The 22,705-nt window shown below is 39.0% G+C and overlaps 1 long non-coding RNA gene across 1 annotated transcript; it reads right to left on the bottom strand.

Moving 5' to 3' along the window:
• Positions 1 to 21,909: 21,909 nt before the first annotated feature.
• On the bottom strand, positions 21,910 to 22,686 carry LOC123390956. The gene is made up of 2 exons (XR_006605551.1): positions 22,514 to 22,686; positions 21,910 to 22,307 (listed from the first exon to the last, which is right to left on the bottom strand). It is a non-coding gene; the product is annotated as an uncharacterized LOC123390956 (long non-coding RNA).
• Positions 22,687 to 22,705: the final 19 nt, after the last annotated feature.

Consider the following 22,705-nt stretch of genomic DNA (forward strand, 5'->3'; position numbering starts at 1 on the left):
TACAATCCAGCATTTCCACTTCTAGGTACTTATCCAAAGAAAATGAAATCACTAATTCAAAAAGATATATGTACCCCTATGTTCATTGCAGTATTATTATGGGAACAATCAATGGATGAAGAGATCATGAAAATGTGGTATTTATATACAATGGGATACTATTCAGCCATAAAAAGAATAAAATCTTGCCATTTACAACAACATGGATAGATCTTGAGGGTATTATATTGTGATATAAATCAGGAAAAAACAAATACCATATGATTTCACTTATATGTGTAATACAGAAAAACAAAACACAGATGCAGAGAACAAATTTGTGGTTGCCAGAGGGGGTTAGGTAAAATGGGTGAAGGAGGTCAAGATGTAACATTTCTAGTCATAAAATAAGTCATGGGGATGTAACATACAGCATAATGCTACAGTCAACAATATTGTATGAATACAATATTGTATGTAGCTTTATATGAGGATAGAAGGAAACTAGACATTATTTCATTTCACACCATTTCACAGTGTATATACAAATGTTGAATCATGCTACATACCCAAAACTAATATTATATGTCAATTATGCCTTAATTTTAGAAAAAAAATTGGAAAAAATGAGGCACTAACACTGCTGACTTAAAACTGTGTGCTTCTAATTATGGTAGAGTTGTGTTGGTTACCATCATTTCATCTGGATAATACCAAATATCAGTATCTATAATCATATTTTTGGATGTTGCATAGTTTACTCAGAAAGGAAACATTCAAACTCCATCAAAATGAGTACTATATAGTAGCAAAATGGAAAAGATAAATGGAGACATAAAAACTCAGATGATGATGTGAGTGGCCATCATGGTAGGGGAGGGTCCGGATGGAAGCTGGGGCTCCAACATAAATACTATGGAGCCCATGGAGTCCAAAATATATAATCAAAGAAGGAAATGGCTATAAATGGATCAGAAGTTGTTGAATGGTCTCAATCATTATTCATAACATTTTTCTGATACATCTAATCTTTCTTGGTCCAGTCATAGGCACGATGATATTTACTGGGAGGTGGAAGATTCATTTTTGACAAAAGTTCAAAGGCAATTCAATAAAGAAAGAATAAGCTTTGCAACAAGTGGTGTTGGAACAATTGGACATTCAAATGCAAAAAAATGAACTTCAACCTGTAACTGCACATATTACACAAAAATTATTTCAAAATGAATCATAGACACAAAATGTTAAACAAAAAACTTTGAGAAGGGAATACAGGAAAAAATCTTCATGACCTTGGGTTAGGCAGAGTTCTTAGATAAAAGTACTGTATATAAGGTAAGCTGACAAAATGGGAGTACATGAAAAATTAAATACCTTTGCTCTATAAACAAGAGTTAAGATAATAAAAAGACAAACTGTATTGGACAAAACATAAATCATACATCTAACAAAGAGCTTATATCTAGAATATATAATAAACCTCAAAACTCAACAGTATGAGAACAAATAGCCCAATACATAAATGCTTCGCAAGATATGTAGATGTTAAATAATCGCTTGAAAAAGTGGTGAACGTATTAGCCACTAGGAAAATGCAAATTAAAAACACAGTGAGGTACTATCAGACACCTATGAGAGTACCTGAAAACAAAAACAAATTGACAATACCAAGTATAGACAACAGTGTAACAACTGGAACTTTCACACTGATGTTGGGAATGTAAATGAGTACAGTTCTTTTGGAAAATAGTCTGGCAATTTCTCCTGATGTTAAAAACATATAGTTACTATATGACACCACATCCACTCTTAGGTATTTACCTGAAGAAATAAAAATGTCCACACAAAACTGAGAGCAGTGCCTTTATTTGTGATTGCCAAAACCTGGAAACAACCAAAACTGGTATCATCTGTCGAATGGACAAATGGATTGTGGTTCAACCATAAGGAATACTTCTCAACATTATATATATATTATATTTATTCAACAACAGCATTTATCAAAACCTCAAGAATTATGGCATACTTAAGGATAAGTTTAACAAAATATGAGGAAGACTGAGTATTACACAACATTGCTAAGAGAAATTAAAGACCTAAATAAAAAGAAACATGTTCATGAATTGGTGGACTCAACAGTGTTAAGATGTGAGTTATCTCCATATTGATCTGTAGATTTAATACAATCCACATAATAACCCTCCAAAGCACTTTCCCCCATAGCAACTGACAAGCTGATTTTAAAATATGTAATTGAAAAATACTTTCAACAAAGCAGTAGCAGTTTTGAAATGTGCAGTAATCAACACTCTTTGGTATTGTTAGAATGATAGACACATGGTACAATGGTATAGAAGAATATTCTGAACTAAATATTACATAGTCTACTAATTTTCAGAAGGCAACTCAATGGGAGAGAGAATTCAAGAATTCAAAACTCATACTGTTGAGTTTTGTCCTAGAACAAATGTGTATGATTGTCCCTTAATAGCTTTATTCATTGCATACACTGTGACAGTAAGCTTTTAGTTAATTCATTTTTTTTTTAAGATTTTGTTTATTTGTCAGAGAGAGAGAGAACACAAGCAGGCAGAGTGGCAGACAGAGGCAGAGAGAAAAGCAGGCTCCCTGCTGAGCAAGGAGCCTGATGTGGGTTTTAATCCCACAACCCTGGGATCATGACCTGAGCTGAAGGTAGTCACTTAACTGACTGAGTCACCCAGGCATCCCAACTTTGTTATTTTTAAAATTTATGTTCCAGGGACACCTGGGTGGCTCAGTTAGTTAAGTGTCTGCCTTCAGCTCAGGCAGCGATCCCAGAGTCCTAGGATCAAGCCCCACATCAGGCTCTCTGCTCAGTGTAGAATCTGCTTCTCCCTCTGCCCCTCCCCTGACTCATGCTTGTGAGCTCTCTCTCTCAAAATAAATAAAAATTTTTTCAAAAACTAATGTTCCAATTACAGTTCTGACCTCATATCGAAATTTCTGATACACAGGCATTTCATTATCTTCTCTGAGTAGAACGTTATTTCATAGCATTTGGTTTTCTCTTTAATCCTAAACTTATGGATACACGTGATCACTTCCCAAATTGAGATGTTAAAAATAGCACTATTCAGATGATTAATTGCAAAAGAAGCTATACAATGGAAAGCTCCAGCAGTGACGACCCTACCAAAGCTTCAATATTTAGTATTACTAATTATGTGAAACACCGATGTTGTGTTTACAAAAAATGCAGAATTATCTTGGAAGTGTTCTTCAGAACCCAACGAAATGTGTAACTTCCAACTTGGAAGAAAATCTGGGTAGAGGAACAAGTTAGGTGACAGTGTGAGGAAACAAACAAACAAACAAAAAAATGTGAGGCATTCTCTAATACAACTTCCTTGGACTTTTCCCAAAAAATCATGTAAAAAAGGTGGGACTCTAGGGTAAAAGGCTAACATTTAGGAATAAAGTCAACAACTTCCTCTTACATGTAGAAATAAACATGTACAATAGAGATGGGGTGCCTGGGTGGCTCGGTGGGTTGGGTCCTTTGCCTTCAGCTCGGGTCATTATCCAGGGTCCTGGGGTCAAGACCCGAGTCAGGCTCTCTGCTCGGCTGAGAGCCTGCTTCCTCCTCTCTCTCTCTCTGCCTACTTGTGATCTCTCTCTCTCTGTCAAATAAATAAATAAAATCTTTAAAAAATATATAGAGATAAAATAAATAAGGCAAAATGTTACCAAAGATGGTGGCAATTTTGCTATTCTTTCAACTTTTCTCTATGTTGAAATTTCTATGAAAAAAAAAGTTAGAAAAGAAATTTCTAAGTGGATGTTTTTCTGTCCCATTATTAATTTTGAACCTATGCTGAGTTTTGGATAAAGAATGTAGATTATATAGGTTGTTCTCAACAACTTCACACACATTAAATCCTGCGTATCTTTCAAGAATTGTTTGATTCAACTTAAGGGATGAGTTCTAAATGAATATCCTCTCGTGTTTCTTTTTTTCTATGAAGTTTTATCCAGAAAGAGTTATCCAAAATTGTACAATGGATAAATATAAGGACATTTCTAAATTAATGACTCCTGCAGGGTCTTACATTCAAAATTTCACTAGCAGTTTTAAAAAAATGCTAATAATAAATAATGAGCATAGATTTTTACAATCACCACCATTTTAAAGCAATGTCCTGAAATAAAAGTAAGGGGCCTACTGCCAAACAGTTTGAAGGTGGTGGCATGACAATGATGAGAATTGACATCTGTGCTGTGGCAGGCTTTCCAATATATAGATAACTGTTCTTAAGAAATCAGGATGAATTTCATGTTCAGCAGTGACTTAAGAGTAACTGGAAGGTTTTTTATTCACTCGTTGATTCAGCCATATCAGGAAATTTCATATAAAATTTCATGCTATCTATGCTGTATTGATGTTTCCCGCCTTTTCCAAATTGGCCATAATCCAGAGTATTCAGATTCAGATATCATATACACAAGAATGACAAATAAAGGCTTTCTTATGTTTTCTAAATTCCATTATGAATTCTCTAATGGGAGATATTTTCTAAAGACCTACCAAGATTTTTAACATCCATGTTTCTCATTAGCATAATGCATTCTCTGATGCTGAACAATGTTTAAACCATATATAATGGACTTTCCAAATTCTTTAAATTCTTAGGGTTTTACATGCATATGATTTCTCGGATGTACTTTAAGGGCTGTACTACAGGTCTTTCCACATTTTTTACGTTTAAAGGGTTTCTCACTGGTGTGTATCCTCTGATGTTCACTAAGGAACGAAATAAGTCTAAAGGTCTTGCCACATTCCTTACATTCAAAGGGTTTCTCACCAGTATGAACACTCTGATGTCCAATAAGTTGTCCATACCTTGGGAAGGCCTTTCCACATTCCTAACATTTATAAGGTTTCTCACCAGTATGAATCCTCTGATGCTGAACTAGGTAAGAGCCAGAACTAAAGGCCTTACCACACTCCTTACACTCATAGGGTTTCTCACCAGTATGAATTCTTCCACGTTGTACAAGGTATGAGGCACAATTGAAAGTTTTTCTACATTCCTCACATTTATAGGGTTTCATGTCAATGTTGTTGTGTTCTGTTCTGTTGTGTGAGATGTACATGTACTCTAAAGGCCATCCCACATTCCTTACATTCATAGGAATTCTCACCACTATGAACCCTTTGAGGTACAGTAAGTTGATGGCAACTAATAATAGCCCTTCCACATTCCTTACACTCAAAGTGTTTCTCACCAGTATGAATCCTCTGGTGTTGACAAGGTACGAGCCAGAACTAAAGACCTTGCCACACTCATTACACTCAGAGGGTTTCTCACCTATATGAAGTCTTTCATGTTGAAGAAGGTATGAGGCATGACTAAAGGTCTTCCCACATTTCTTGCATTTGTAGGGCTTTACCCCTGCATGATTTCTCTGATGTACATTAAGAAATGAACTAAGTCTAAGTCCTTCCCACATTCCTTGCATTCAAAAGGCTTTTCATCAGTATGAATCCTCTGATGTCGAGTAAGTTGTCGATACACAATAAAGGCCTTCCTACATTCCTTGCATTCATAGGGTTTCTCACCAGTATGAATCCTCTGGTGTCTAAGTAGGGGTGAGTTACTACTGAAGGTCTTCCCACATTCTTTCCATTCATAGGGTTTTTCACCAGTGTGAATTCGCTCATGTTGAACAAGGCATGAGAAGGTACTGAAGGCCTTCCCACATTCTTTACATACAAAAGGTTTTTTTCTCCAGTATGAAGATTCTGATGCCGATGAAGCTTTCCACACACTATAAAAGCTTTCCCACATTCCTTGCATGCATAGGGTTTCTCACCTTTATGGATTCTTTGATGCTGAGTAAGGTATGAGCTACTAACAAAAGCTTTTCCACATTTCCCACATTTGTATGATTACATACCACTATGAGTACTCTGATGTATAGTAAACTGACGGCTACTACCAAAGGTCTTCCCACATTCCTTAAATTCATATGGTTTCTCACCACTATGAATTCTCCCATGTTTAATAAAGGCTAAGCCTCTAATAAAAGCCTTCCCACAATCTTTACATTCATAGAGTTCTCTGATGTTGAACAAGGTATGAAAAGGTGGTAAAGGTCTTCCTACAATCCTTACATCTATAAGGTTTCTCACCAATATGAAATCTCTGATGTATGATGAGTTGATGTCCATTACTAAAGTTCTTCCCGCATTCTTTACGTTTGCTGGGTTTTTCACTAGAATGTGTTCTCTCATGTTGAACAGGGTTTGAGCCTTGACAAAAAGTCTTCCCACATTCCTGGCATTAATATGAGTGCTCTCTATTAAGCATTCTCTGATGCAGAGCAAATGGTGGACACTTCTCAATGGTGAGCATTTCTTTAGAGCTGACTGTGTCCTCCTTCAGCTGAAAATCTGAAGGAAAACACACACACAGAAAAAAAAAATCCAAATATTTTGTCTTCCTATATGAAAAAAATGTAGGAATATAGATTCCTATGGAAGAAAAGGTACACACTGAAAATATCTATTAGAAATAAACAACCTAGGGGGCACCTGGGTGGCTCAGTGGGTTAAAGCCTCTGCCTTCATCTCAGGTCATGATCTCAGGATCCTGGGATCAAGTCCCTCATCAGGCTCTCTGCTTGGCAGGGAGCCTGCTTCCCCCCTCTCTCTCTCTACCTGCCTCTCTGCCTACTTGTGATCTCTGTGAAATAAATAAATAAAATCTTTAAAAAAAAAAAAGAAATAAACAACCTAGTACTGTTAAAAAAAAAACAGGTCAAAGAGAAATGCAAAGATTAATGAGAGTTTATTTAAATACTAAGGTTGGTGACTGAATAGGTTTCACTTCTGATGCATGGATCAGAATCTTTGAAGAGCTCTTTGAGAAACTGGTATTCCAGCACCATTCAGACCTCCCAAATCAGAATACACGAGGCAAGTTCCTCGGCACTGATATGTTTAACATTTCTTATGAATGGTTCTGAAACAGATGAAATTTTATTTCCCCCCATTGTGGCTTCTGTTTACACTTCAAATAAAATCCATGTATCTTTCATTAATTAAAATGGCCCCTGCTTACCTATCAGGCCTCATATTAAGTCATAATTTTCTTTGTTCCTTATTTACCTCACTTTCCCATTTCAGCAATTGGAATGTGTCACATATTTTCTCATCTTTTGGTTCCATCTGCAGGTGATGTCATCTCCCCAAAATTCTTTGGCATGTGTTATTTGCATAGGGATCTTTCTCATCCTATATACATTTAAGATAAAGTGTCACTTTATCAGGATTACTGTAAATTGCTGACCTTGCCTAAGGATGTCCACGTTTTACCTTCTGTTCTAACCCTTAGTTCTTATAATTCCTACCTGTTCTCAATTACACAATTATCTCTCTTTGTCAAAAAGTTTAACTTATGTCTCCCAAACCTACCTGCGGTAGATATTTTGACCTTCATGACCTTTGCCGACATCACAGCTGTAAATATGTTGCACCAAATGCCAAAAGATATGTAATTAAGGTTACAAATTAGTTGATTTAAGATGGAGACATTAACCTGGCTTATCCATGTAGGCTTGCATTACATTCTAGGTGACAAAATGGTATGTGGTGTACTATCTTACTAATATTATTTACAGTAAAAAAAGACCACTGAGAGACAAATTGCATACAGACTGAGAAAATAGGAAAACCCGTCGGAGGGCCAATTCTGTAGTGCACTGGGGGTTATGGTGGTCTGGATTAGAATGTTAGTGGTGGAAAGTGGTGAGAAGGTATAGCACTCATAACATATTTTGAACACAGAAGTAACAACATGCTGGTGTTCCTGCTTTGTGGTATTTTTTGAGTAGTTAAAGCCAAGATCAAAAAAGGTAGTCTTAGTCTGAATGTTCATTTGAGCCTAAGATGACCCTCTCATAGGCACTGGTTATAAGAATAATGTCCTTATTCTTAGGATATTCTTAAGTATTAGGGATAAAATGTTATAATTTATGCAACTTACTTAAATGGTATCAGCAAAACTTTTTTATATAGATACAGAACAAAGTAACAAAATACTAAAAATTGGTGAATCTATGTGGTGGTTTCAAGGACTGCTATATTACTCTTTCAACTTTTTGTGAATTTTAATTCAGTTGGCAAAATAAAAAACCAAAACAAACTACCAGACTTGCCAAGACTACCAGAAACCACCAGAAGCTACAAAGAGGCAAAAAAAGGATCCTCCCCCAGAACCTTCAGAGACAGCTTGCCCTTGACTTCTTGATTTCAAACTTCTGGTTTTGAGAATTGTAAGGCAGTAGATTTCTGTTGTCTTATGCCACAAAGTTTATAGTAATTTGTTATAGAACTAATTTACAAATTTGTGGCAATTTATTATGGCAAAAACTAATACACAAAGATAAATATATAATACAGAAGAGAGCTATGAAATACGTGTTAAAGATTTTTTTTTTCTTCAGGTAATTTCCATTTCTGAAAATCAATTCTAATCAAATACTGAATAATTATAGGAATAAATAGAGTTAGTGTCAATATAAAAAAAATAAGTGGGGGCCCACCAAAATATGTGACACAGAATTGAAACTAAATAAAAATTTTAAAGGCAAATGATTATAGACTCTGAAAAAAAAGATGAATTTTAAACACAAACATTTTCTGTTCTTTTCTTTTTTATTTTAAATTATTACTTAGTTAACATACAATGCAATACTGGTTTCTGGAGTAGAATTCAGTCATTTGTCACTTACATACAACAACCAGTGCTCATCAAGTGCCCTCCTTGATACCCAGCACCTGTCTAGTCCATTCCCCAACTACCTCCTTCCATCCCCAACTACCTCCTTCCAACCCTGTTTGTTCTCTATCTTTAGGAACCTTTTATGGTTTGTTTCCCTCTCTCCTTTTTTTGCCCCATTCCCGTCCAATGTGAACATTTTCTATTAGAACTTTTATCAACTTTTTTAAAAAGCTGAATTTCTTCTGTTTGCTTTTTAAATGAAAAAGAATTAGTTTATCCTCCTAACTATATGATTTTCAACCATAGAACTGTATTTGAAATGTTGCAAAAGACCTTCATTGTATCAAAAAGACATGGTCTTTTTCATCACTGCTAGGACACTGCACTTTGTTCTAGGACATTCCTCCTTCCCAGCCACTCATGGGCATCTCTCCTCAGCAGACTCCAGCGTCTATATCTCTTGCCCTCACTTACATCTCCATATCCTACTAGAGCATTTGTTTTTATTAAATTGTGAATGCCACTTAGTTATATATTCTAGCTCACATATTAAGGCTAAATTTCATTGTAAGTTTTAAGTAAAAAAGAACACAGAGGCTACCATGGCTCCCATTTGCCAAATATGAGATAATTTGAATATCAAAATGATAGTAGAAGATTACAACCAAGTGAATACAGTAAGAATGCCTGGATTCACACTGTATTAACAAATGAAATGTTGTTCAAATCGAAGAACAATATGTAAAGGACATGTACTTATCAAAAATGCCAAGGTCAGGGGCACCTGGGTGGCTCAGTGGGTTAAGCCTCTGCCTTCAGCTCAGGTCGTGATCTCAGGGTCCTGGGAGCCCGCATCGGGCTCTCTGCTCAGCAGGGAGTCTGCTTCCCCCTCTCTCTCCGCCTGCCTCTCTGCATACTTGTGATCTCTCTCTCTCTCTGTCAAGTAAATAAATAAAATCTTTTAAAGAAATGCCAAAGTCATAGGCAAGGAGAGACCAAGAAATTTTTTCAAATTAAAGATTAAAGTAAGAAGTCTATTAAGTGAAATTCATGATTTTTGTCTTGGCTACTGGGTTGAATTTTATTTGTTTTTCTATAAAGGATACCACGGAGGAAGCGCCTCCATGGCTCAGTCAGTTAAGCATCTGGCTCTTGCTTTGACTCAGGTCATGATCTCAGGGTTGTGAGACTGAGCCCCGAGTTGGGCTCTGCACTCAGCAAGGAGTCGGTCTGGGATTCTCTCTCACTCCCTCTGCCTCTGCCCCTCCCCCTGCTCATGGGCTCGCTGATACACTCTGTCTCTCTCTAAAATAAAATAAAATAAAGAAAAAAAGAAATACACAGTGAAACATTTAGGGTAAAGGTGAAATCATTTCAAGGGAAAGGGACAGAATGAGAATTATAAAAAGCAAATATACAAAATTTTAACAGTCTCCAGGTAAAGGGCACATGTACATTCTGTGTTATTCTTACAAATTTTCTGGTTAGGAATTATTTCAAAATAAATAGTTTTATAAAACCATCAGTTAAGAACCTTGTACATATTTGTTTACAATCTCGGCTAAAAGAATATATAAATGCAGAATGGCACGGTGATTTTTAAAGATAAGCCAGATTCTGTCTAAATTATAGTCCTAACTAGCTCCCTAATTAGGAAAATTTCTTAATCATTCCAAGTCTTAGTTCCCTCAGATATAAAATACTGATAGCAATCTGAAAAACATCTCACAATGTTGCTGTGAGAATCAATTAGGCAATACGTGTAAAATGCTTAGAACAGGGTCAGGCATAGAGTACAGAATCAATAGAGTAACTGCTATTATCACCACCATTGCTGGCTGCATAAGAGATAATGGTTAAAAAGGGAATAAGTCAGGGGCACCTGGGTGGCTCAGTGGGTTAAGCCGCTGCCTTCAGCTCAGGTCATGATCTCAGGGTCCTGGGATCGAGTCCCGCATCGGGCTCTCTGCTCAGCGGGGAGCCTGCTTCCCTCTCTCACTCTCTGCCTGCCTCTCTGCCTACTTGTGATCTCTCTCTGTCAAATAAATAAATAAAATCTTTAAAAAAAAAAAAAGGGAATAAGTCAGTATAGCATGAGTAAACTCAACAACAAAGATTTCATACCTCCCCTCACTAATTTTCAGGTAATGATTTTTCTTCTTACAGCTCTGAGAAAACACAAGATAAAAGATACATACTCATTCCTCTACTATATCAATTAAGTTATCTATATCCATATCCACGGTCAACATTTTTTCTTATGCACAGGATTCCACCATCTTACCCACCCAGCTCAAGGCCATCGCTTCCACAATAATGTCTCCTCATTCACCCATTTTTACCACTGTGGAACCGTTCCCAACAGCAATCATGCAGGTGTAACCCCCTGCCCCAACCAACCCCATGTCTTCACAGGCAATTCGTCTACAGAACATGGTACTCACTGTCATCACTGCCTCCCCTCATTCTGCTTAAACCTCTCCTGTCAGGCTTTCACTCCTTGATGCCTCTGAGGATTTCCCCTTCGGGGAAGGCCAACTATTGAGGCCAATGCTCATTTCTTGCTTTAACTCATGGTTCAGTGACCATTCGTCCACCTTGAAACATTGTCTTCATTTGTCTTTCATGGTACCACTTTCCTGGGTTTTTTTGGTGATTTTTGTTTGTTTTGTTTTGTTAAGATTTTATTTACTTATTTTACAGAGAGAGAGGCGGGGGAGACACAAGCACAGGGAGTGGGAGAGGGAGAAGCAGGCTCCCCTCTGGGTGGGGAGCCTGATGTGGAGCCTGATGATTCCATCATGACCTAAGCCAAAGGCAGACACTTAACCACTGAGCCATCCAGGTGCCCCCACGTTCCTGTTTTAATTCTGCCTTAAAATGTGCTTTTTCTCAACAGTCTATTTTGTAGCTTCTCTAACAGACAAACTGTGAGACTCCTCTATCTGCACTGGTCCTCTGGGAAACTTCATGTACTCCCCTGGCTTAAAATGCCAGCCATATGCCAATAAAACCCAATGGCTGAGAGCCTATACTCTCCCTGAGCTTAGGCTTGCATATTCAACAGCCTAGTCAGCATTTCTAATTAGATGATTAACAGCCATCTCAAGCTTCACATAATCAAAGCACACATCTTTAGATTTGCTCCCCATCCTGCCTTTTCTCTCTCTTTCCCATCTCAGGCAGCTGTGTCACTATTCACCTGCTAGGGTCAAAACCTGCTCATCCTTTTCCGTGTCCCTCTGGCACCGCCCCCATTTATAATTCACCAGCCTATTGTTGTTCTACGGTCAAAACACATTATGAGCGCCATACCTTCTTACCACTTTCCACCACTAGCATTCTAATCCAAACCACCATCACTCCCTGTCTGCACTACAGAATTGGCCTCCCGACAGCTTTTCCTGTTCTTACCCTTGTCCCCGTTCAGTCCACCCTCTATGCCTCTGTGCAGGAGAAAGCAGAGGGGAGCAATGGAGGGACTCTGCAGACCTGGACTTCAAAATAACCAGCAGATATCCATCCAAAAGGTTAGCAGGCTAATTGGAGGAGAGGTAGTGGAACCAATAGTGAGGTTTGGGGTGCTTGGTAATGTCTGATGTTGCTGGAAGTGATCTATCAGGGAGGGAGGAAAGTGGGTTGTGATTACGTAGAGGCAGGTAAAGAGCTTAAGGGTAGTTGGAGAAGTTTTATCTCCTCATTTGGAGAATCTGGGTGAAGAGAATATGAAAACTCTTTGTATAATTCTGCAATTTCTCCATAAACCTGAAATTATTTTATATTTAATTTATTGTGGTTTTTTAAAAAGATTTTTATTTATTTATTTGACAGAGAGAGAGGATGATCACAAGTAGGCAGAGAGGCAGGCAGAGAGAGAGGGGGAAGCGGCTCCCTGCTTAGCAGAGATCCCAATGTAGGGCTCGATCCCAGGACCCTGAGATCATGACCTGAGCTGAAGGCAGAGGCTTAACCCACTGAGCCACCCAGGTGCCCCTATTGTTTATTTTTTAAAGATTTTATTTATTTATTTGACAGACAGAGATCACAAGTAGGCAGAGAGGCAGGCAGAGAGAGAGAGAGAGAGAGAGAGAGAGGGAGAAGCAGGCTTCCTGCGGAGCAGGGAGCCCGATGCGGGGCTCGATCCCAGGACCCTGGGATCATGACCCGAGCCGAAGGCAGCAGCCCAAACCACTGAGCCACCCAGGCGCCCCTTAAAGATTTTATTTTTAAGTAATCTCTACACCCCACATGGGGCTTGAACTCAGCCCCAAGATCAAGAGTTGCTCACTCTACCAAATGAGCCAGACAGGTGCCCCTGAAATTATTATTTTTTGCTCAGGGTACTGTTTTAAGGGTATCTGCCTTATAATAACTCATTAAGCTATATATTTTAATATGGCTTTCTAGTTTTTATCTCATTTAAAAATTTTTTTTAATTTTAAAATCAGAAAAATATAAATTAGATTGTGGCTTCTACTTTCAGAAAATAATCCAGGTTCCTGATAATTAACCAAAAAACATACATGACTTGGTCCCTTCTGATATCCCCCCTTTTTTCTTGTTACGCTCCCCTCATTAATTGTGTTCCACTCTGCTCATTGCTCCTGAATCACACAAAGCTCATTCCCACCTCAAGGAATACACATTTGCTATTCACTCTGCCTGGAATGTTCTATATAATAATACAACCTAAGCCCTCCTTGTTCTTGTCTCTGTTCAGTTATCACCACCTCAGAATACACAAATAAATCTAAATGCAGAAGAGGAGTTGAAAGCAGTTCAATTCAAAATATAGCTGAAATATTCAAAATATTCAAAAATATTCAAAATATAGCTGCACTGGGAAAATAATAGACCAAATAAGATCTCATAAGGGAAATATGAGAAGGTGTGGGATGATAAAATCAGTAAAGATGAAGTTTTTCTAGAAATTTTGGTGAGATATTCATCTCTTTCCCAAGTTTCAGGCTTTCCGTGCAGGCCTGGTTGGAGCTTTAGAAGGGACATCTCAGAGATGTGTCTACTTCCTGACCCCATGGGTTACTTCCAGTTGTGAGAGCTTCTCTCGCTGACCCGCTCTTACTCATCCGTGTATGGTCTTCTTTGATCTTTCCTCACTATCGTCCACGGCTCTTTCCAGTGTTCCAATAAAGTAATCACATGTGGTTTAGAAAGGGAATGTCCAGCCTATAAGGTAAGAATGCCATACAATGTAGAAAAGAAATAAAGTAGGAATGAAAAAAAAAAAACTTTGAGCTTAGGTTAAACTTGGAATAAACTAAAGGTCAAAATGACATTGAGAAGTACTTCTGGGAAGGGCAAGGGGATTCAAGAATCCAAATAGATGGTCAAAAGATTTTATTTTTAGTGAAATCTATTCTCTCTCTCTCTCTCTCATTCTCTCTCCTGTGTCTTGACAGAAAGCATGACCTTATAATTGAGAACACAGACTCTGGTACCAGAGTGCATGGGTTCAAATTCCTGCTTCTGCCTCCTACCAGCTATGTGACCTTGGGAAACTCACTTAAACTCACTGTGTTTCAGCACTATCATCTGAAATGGTTATCAAAATAGTCCCTATCTCGGGTGCCTGGGTGGCTCAGTGGGTTAAATCCTCTGCCTTCGGCTCAGGTCATGATCCCAGTGTCCTGGGATCGAGGTCTACATCGATCAGCTCAGCAGAGAGCCTGCTTCCCTTCCTCTCTCCCTGCCTGCCTCTCTGCCTACTTGTGATCTCTGTCTGTCAAATAAGTAAATAAAAAATCTTAAAAAAATAGTCCCTATCTCATAGGGTGGTTGTGAGGAGACAAATTAGTTAATACAAATCATATACAAACATTCAAAGAGCTTACAATAGTGACTGGAACATAGTAAACACAACAGGAGTTAACATTATTACTGTTATTTTTCTAGGAAAAAAACCCAAGAAGTTTCTTAAGACATCTCTATCTATAGGATACTCATTTAATCTGAAGTGCAGAGTTCGTGAGTTATAAATTGCAACCACAAAATCAAGGTAATTGTTTTGTAAGAAAGAAAATGAGGTCCCTTCAGGCTTACATGATTTGTTGATCCAACCCCCCACTGTATAAGCTGTGCAGGCTCTTCAGATACGACAAATCAGGACTTTGTGTCTTGCTCTTTTGCCTGAAGTTGGGTCAGAGAGTAATAGTGCATTTATAGCAATTTTGAGCATAAACATAATAGGAAATTTGGCTTTTGTCAATGTTTATGCAATGAACACCCCAGAGTTCTCATCCTGCCATTCTGTCCTTCCCAGCCTAACAAAGCTCAAACCATTTCTTTGGGGAAAGAGGGAAGAAATTACATTCACTTCTTAAGATAGCCCTAAAATGTCTGATGAAGAAAGCATTTTGGATAGAGGAATTCTAATTTATTTGAGAGAGGCAAACTTACCCAGTGAGACCAAGTTACTATTGTTGTCCAACATCACATCTCTGTACGAGTGCCTTTGAGCAGAATTCAGACTCTCCCATTCCTGCTGAGAGAAGGCTACGGCCACATCCCAGAATGTCACTGCCCCCTGAAACTGCAAACCCATGTACATCTGGTGAAGTTTTTTACAAAATGTTTTCAAGATGAAAGAAGAGGAGATAATAAGTTTCCATGTAGCAAGGGAGCAATCACAGAGCAATCAAATAGGCTAGAAGCTTATGATATCAGAAGCAAATGAATCAGAATATCTGCATATTCAGGAAGAAGCCTGTTGCTATAAACAAAATTTTCTGTATGTGTGGGATACCACAGTACTCCAGACCTGCTGCAAAATTGATAAAATAATCCAAGTTCCTCTGTTAAATAAAACAGCATACACAAAGACACTGTCTGCTCAGTACCTAACCTAATAAATTCTCAAGAAATATTAATCTGTACATTATTTTCTCTAAGAGAAATAGTCATTTTTTCAAGCATAAAATCCTTATTTGAGAAAATAGATATTACAGAAATTTGTTAATTTCTCAAGCTTCAGGATTATTATGTCAGATCGTACCATAAACATTTTTCCTTATATTAATGAAATTTTTTTCTTTTTTTTAAGATTTTATTTATTTATTTGATAGACAGAGATTACAAGTAGGCAGAGAGGCAGGCAGAGAGGGAGAGGGAAGCAGGCTCCCTGCTGAGCAGATAGCCTGTTGTGGGGCTTGATCCCAGAACCCTGAGATCATGACCCAAGCCAAAGGCAGAGGCTAAACCCACTGAGCCACCCAGGTGCCTCAATAAAAAAATTTTCATGATGGCATCACAGTACTTCCTGTGAGTATATATCAGAATTAGTCATTATTTTAGATTTAATTCATTCAAATAAAATGTCTGATTTCTCTAATTCAGGTAGTCTGCATTAATCTATAATTTATGATAAGAAGCTCATATTGTCATGCAGCATTCCTCACTCAACACTTCTGCTGTTTTCCAGTTAGTGGATTACGGTGAAGATGATTCAGAATCACCCAAGTCTGACAGGCCCCATTCCACCACAAAATTGACCTACTGCCACTCTCACACACCTGGCAAGAATGATGGTAACGATGTTTCCAGGTCACAGTTATGGCCCTAATGTGTCCCTAAAAGCCTCAGAGAGCATGAGAACTCATCATAGTAAGACTGAGACCAGTCAGTACAAAATCCCATCCTCGCAGGTCTGTGGAAAATGTTAAATCTTCTGCTGTATGGACAAACTCACCAAACCACTGACGCAGGGAGCTCAAATAATTCAGGAAATTTCACATCTTCACTGTTCCATCACAGTCCTTCCACAAAGACTTATCACGTAGGACCTTTTCAGTAATTTGCTCAATGAATTAACCAACACCGAGTAGAGAAGGAGACCTCACAAGGAAGAAACAATTATTTTTGACACTGTTTCAATGAGGAGGAATCAAGCAGATAAAGAGATGGTGCTTCATGAAAATATCTATGTAGTCTAAAAATCCAGTATTTCACAGAGAAACAACTTATATGGGCCATGCTTTTAGAAATGTAAGAACCGATCAGTCTTCCCAGGGGGTTCCTCTACCAGAGAAGTTCAAATTCTAGAAAATTCAGTGCTGAGAGAAGAAAAGGATTTCGTGTTCCCAATAACTTCAACCAATAAACCTTCCTGTCCCTGCACTCTGGCTTCCAAATGATGTTATAACCACCCTCACATAAAATTTTGGAGAACAGAGGGATTCTGGATAAATCCAAACCCTGGTGAACCAAGCCGCATACAGATGGATGCAGAACAACAGTGCTCCTTCACGGAAGCCAGAGTTAGACACGTTGGCAGGTTTTCTGGTCAGGCCCTCATTTTGGGGAGGCTGATCTGGATTTAATATAGGCCTGTGAAGTTCTGCTTTGAACAGATCCTCATACCTACATTCCTACATTATTTTTTTTTTCTTTTGGTTGGAATTTTTTTTTTTTGAAGTATAGTTGACATATTAGATTCAGTTCCTGGTGTACAACACAGTGACCTGACATTTATTCACATTATGAAATATCACCCAATAAATCTATCACCTGCCACCATACAAAGCTATTATAATATTATTGACTATATTCTCTATTCTCTATATCTGTTACTTACTTATTTTGCTGGAGGTTTGTATCTTTTAACCCCTATTACTTCTCTCACCCATCTTCTTCTCTCCTTCCCTCTGGCAACCACCCATTTGTTCTCTGTATTTTTTTTAAAGATTATTTATTTATTTGACAGACAGAGATCACAAGTAGGCAGAGACAGAGAGAGAAGAGAAAGCAGGCTTCCTGCTGAGCAGAGACCCCTGATGCAAGGCTCGATCCCAAGACCCTAAGATCATGACCCTAGCTGAAGGCAGAGGCTTTAACCCACTGAGCCATCCAGGTGCCCCTGTTCTCTGTATTTTTTTAGACTGTTTCTGTTTTGTTTTGTTTTGTTTGCTTGGTTGTTTTTTTATATTCAACATATATAAGTGAAATCATGTGGCATTTGTCTTTCTCTGACTTATTTTACTTAACATAATACCCTGCAGGTCTACCCATGTTGTCACAAATGACAAGATTTTATTCTTTTTTTTATGGATGAGTAATATTCCATTGTATGTATGTACTACATCTTCCTTATCCATTCCTCTACTGATGGATGCTTCCATATCTTAACTATTGTAAATACTGCTGCAATGAACATAGGGGTGCAGATATTATTTCGAATTTTGTTTTTGTTTTCTTTGGGTAAATACCAAAGTGGAATTGCTGGATTGTAGGGTAGTTCAATTTTTACCTTTTCGAGGAACCTCCATGACACTTACTACAGTGGCTGCACCAGTTTGCATTCCCACCAAAATGCACAAAGTTTCCCTTTTCCCCACATCTTCACCAACACTTGTTATTTCTTGTCTTTTTATAATAGCCATTCTAACAGTGTGAAGTGGTGTCTCATTGTGGTTTTGATTTACCCTTCTCCTGATGATGAGTGATACTAAGCATTTTTTTTTTTAACCAAGCATCTTTTTTATGTGTCTGCTGGCCATCTGTACATCTTCTTTGGAAAAGTGTTTATTCAGGTCTACTGCCCATGTTAAAATCATTCCTACATTCTAAATGAAAAAGAAGCCATATCACTAGAACTTCTTTTGTGGCCTCAGAATGTCAAGACATGAGAGAGAGAAAATATTGAAGACATTGATCAGGAATTTACTAATAACTCAGTGGCTCAGTTTTCTCATCATTAAAATGGGGATAAGAACTACTACATATGGTTATCTTAAAGAATAAGATAAGTATTCTTATCTTAAAGAATAAGTAAGAATAAGTAAGAAAATCCATTTAAAACACTTACTAGAATAATGGCTTAACGTGAATTAGCTATTATTATTACTGAAGAACATGACATCCCCCTCATTTCATTTTTTTTTAAAGATTTTATTTATTTATTTGACAGAGAGAAATCACAAGTAGTCGGAGAGGCAGTCAGAGAGAGAGAGAGAGGGAAGCAGGCTCCCTGCTGAGCAGAGAGCCCGATGCAGGACTCGATCCCAGGACCCTGAGATCATGACCTGACGTAAGGCAGCGGCTTAACCCACTGAGCCACCCAGGCGCCCCCCCCCATTTCATTTTTATAAAGGACATAATTTGTTTCCATTTTTTACTTCTCTCCAGTATGTTTTATTATAATTTTAACAAAAATACATAGATCCTGACCTTAAGACTGCAACTTTTCTTTTTCAAAATAGCAGGAAAGATTTCTCTAATGTTTAAATTTTCTCTCTCTATAGAAATGACAGAGAGATTGGCACCTGGGTGGCTCAATGGGTTAAGCCTCTGCCTTCGGCTCAGGTCATGATCCCAGGGTCCTGGGATCAAGTCCCTTGTTGGGCTCTCTGCTCACTGGGGAGCCTGCTCCCCCCTCTCTTTCTGCCTGCCTCTCTGCCTACTTGTGATCTCTCTCTGTCTGTCAAATAAATACATAAAATCTTAAAAAAAAAAAGAAAAGAAATGACAGAGAGGCACCATTGTGTAATAAGATGCAAAACTGAAATAACAAACAAAGGTTGAATCCTGTTCTTTCTGTGCAACTTGGAGATTGGTACACATGTTTATAACTGCTATCATCTTACTCTCTTCTTACATAAATTTGTCACTGGAAGAGTAATTTGTACAACAGATCCTTGGAAAGTCCTTTCACCTGCACCTATAATTTTTATATGACATTCCTATAATCCCATAAGGTGTAAATACTGATAAGGTTTTTCAAACAAGAGTATCACTAGTGCTTCTCTCTTATTCCTGCTGCATGCAAACAATATTGAGTCCTATGGTTTCCCTTTTTTAGTCTAAGAGTCTTTGCTGCTTTACATAATCAATTCGTGTGACTGTATTCTGCAGATACAATAAAACCCTATATATCTGCTAACAAAAAAATGGGAGGGGGAAAATGCACACCAAAATATTATTATTATGTCTGTATTTAGGATACATGCATTGGTTTCCTCTACTCTCACAGTGCTTCTGATACCAACTATGCATTTTTTAAAAAACACATCAATTCTCTGACACCAACTGGATGCCCTACAGTTTAATTCAGCTCTGAGGTCTGACACCATCTACCTGGAATTAGCATCAAATCTCACAAGTTAAGAGCTCAGTCCAAGACTGTCCCCACTTCAGAAATCAACTACACGTCCAAGGCTGTCATCTGTACTTCTGACCAACTAGCTATAAATTGGGGTTCCCACAACCTCCTCCTCAGGTTCAAAAATTTGCTAGAACAGCTCAGAGAACTCAGGGAAACACTAAGTGTACTGGCTTATTATACATTAAGGGATATGATAAAGTATACAGATGAATAGCCAGATGAAGATACACAGGGTGAGGTCTGGAAAGCCTCCAAGTGCAGGGGCTTCTGTCTCTGAGGAGATGGACAGGTGTGCCATGCTCCTGGCACAGGGATGTGCTAACCAGCCCAGAAGTTCTCCAGACCCTGTACTTTAGGGATCTTTATGGCAGTTCATCACATAGGCATGATCAATTATTAACTCATTTTCCATCCCTATCCTGAGACCAGGAGCTAGGGCTGAAGGTTCAACCTTCTTCTTCTTCTTTTTTTTTTTTTTTCTTTAAAGACTTTATTTTATTTTGTACAAGATCATTCCCAGCTATTAAAATCTTTGCTTGCACACTAACGGTTGTAAATATTTTTATCACATGTGCCACCTTTGTTAATTGAATAAATCACAATGTTTTTCTCCAGAAAAATACACGTATACTGAATTCTGAAAGGAATGACCCAGAATCACCAATGATGAACAATTAATACTTCGGAGTGCTCATTAGGTTCCAGACATTGTTTTAAGGAACTTTGCACATATTAATACATCTTATCCTTGTTATATTCCTATGAAGCAGGAACTACTGCTGTATCCATGTGAAAGATTTAGGAAACAGTGTGTGCAGAGTGTAAAGACTGTAAACATCTAGTAGTGGCAGAGCCAAGATTCAAAGCCATCTGGCTTTGAATTTAAGACTCAGAACTCATACTCTTCAACAGCATACCACACCGCCTCTCACTGTCCAATGATATGTAAACAAATTCTCCTGTCAAATCTGAAATAAGGGGGCGCCTGGGTGGCTCAGTGGGTTAAGCCGCTGCTTTCGGCTCAGGTCATGATCTCAGGGTCCTGGGATCGAGTCCCACATCGGGCTCTCTGCTCATCAGGGAGCCTGCTTCCTCCTCTCTCTCTCTCTGCCTGCCTTTAAAAAAAAAAAAAAAAAAAAAAATCTGAAATAAGGCCTAACAAATTTAAAAAAATTAAAACTTTTTAAAAATTAAAATTAGGGGTGTCTGTGTGGCTCAGTCAGTTAAGCGTCTGCCTTCTGCTTAGGTCATGATCCCAGGGTCCTGGGACCGAGCCCGGATCAGAGTCCTGGGGCTGAGCTCCACATCAGGCTCCCTGCTCTGCGGGGATTCTGCCAGTCCCTCTCCCTCTGTGGGCACACTTGCTCTCTATCTCTCTCTTAAATAAATATTTATCTTTTAAAACTTAAAATTTAAAAAACAAAACAAATGACTAAGGACACAGATCTACCAATGTGTTCAAACCTACGATCACATTCCCACTTCTAAAAGTTTCACATGGAAGAGGACTGTTATATGCTACTGAAACTATTGAATCAATGCCTATCTTGCTGAACTTAACAATGAAGCCTTGGGACAAGGTGAGTATGGAGCAGCAGCACTATGCCAACCAAATATCAATACTAATCTTTTTACTCTATTAAAGTCTAAAATAAAGCCCTGAAAGCAAACTTCAGAAGTTGTATTTCTACAACCTACTATCACAACGCTTAGAAAGGGGATCACAGAATAAGATGTAAATGATTTGTAATCAGTAGTGAGAAATAACAACTAAAATGGTAACGAGAATATTGGGTATAAAGAAAGATGAAGGGCCACAGGGAGAAGGAATCCTTCTCTAAGGACCCCATCATTCACTGTAAAGAAGACACAGAGAAGGTCACAATTACGTGGAGCACCTCCGGCAAAGGCAAACAAATGTACTCTTAAGACAATTTAGAGAACAACAAGGAAACACAAGACCCGCCTAAATCTTAATTTTTGGATGTGCAACAACCACAATCTCTTTGGGGTTTTTCTTCTGGAGAGTAACAGAGCTGGAGAAGAGACTTGTAAGACCTTTATTTTTTGGAGTTTAGAATGACTCAGAAAACACTCTGCCAGATCTAACGCGACCTCACACCCTTCTTCGCCCTTAACACTTTTTTACTTGACTTGCTCGTTAAGTGAAGGCAAAGCGGGTGTCTGCGGTCAGCGATGTGTTAATGCTGTGGTTTTCAAACCTGTGAAAGGCCCTCACAAAGGTCCCCACCGGGGAACCCTGTCGGGAGGGAATGCCACTCCGGGGATTTCCCATCCAGTCTTCTCGGGAGCTCTTCTTGGAGAAGCTGCAGGCTCTAAAATTCCCATCTCCGGATCAGCGCCTGGCCTTCCCGCTGGGAAGCTTTGCTTCAAAGGCTCCATTACCTCCCTCTGGCGACCGGCTGTCTAGGGCAGACCACTTGCTGGCGAGAGGAAAGGGGCAGGAGGCAGCAGGAACCGAGAACACGGCTCACGGTGGCACGTCCCTCCCCGACCCCCCAGCCTCCGCCGGGCACAGCCCTCGGCCGAACCACACAAGCGCCCGCCCGCACCCCGCCACTCCAGCACACACACGCGTTGGGGACGCGGGCAGCGCCGGCCGGCCCCTCTTCGCACGCCCTGCACCCACTGTTTTCCTTCACACAAGTCGACGCTGCCTTGTGGGCGGGGTCGGAGTCTGCAGTGCCCTCCTGGTGAGGCTGGGTGTTGACTTTTCCTTCCCACACTTCCAAACTCGCAGCCGCGCCCACCGTCACAAAACCTCCGGAGGGAAAGGCGGACGCCCGGGTTACCCCGGTGGCCTTTGGGAAATGTAGTCCCA

The sequence above is a fragment of the Mustela putorius genome, unplaced genomic scaffold, assembly GCF_011764305.1.
Source record: "Mustela putorius furo isolate JIRA1106 unplaced genomic scaffold, ASM1176430v1.1 tig00000174_pilon_pilon_pilon, whole genome shotgun sequence".
Lineage (NCBI taxonomy): Eukaryota > Metazoa > Chordata > Mammalia > Carnivora > Mustelidae > Mustela > Mustela putorius.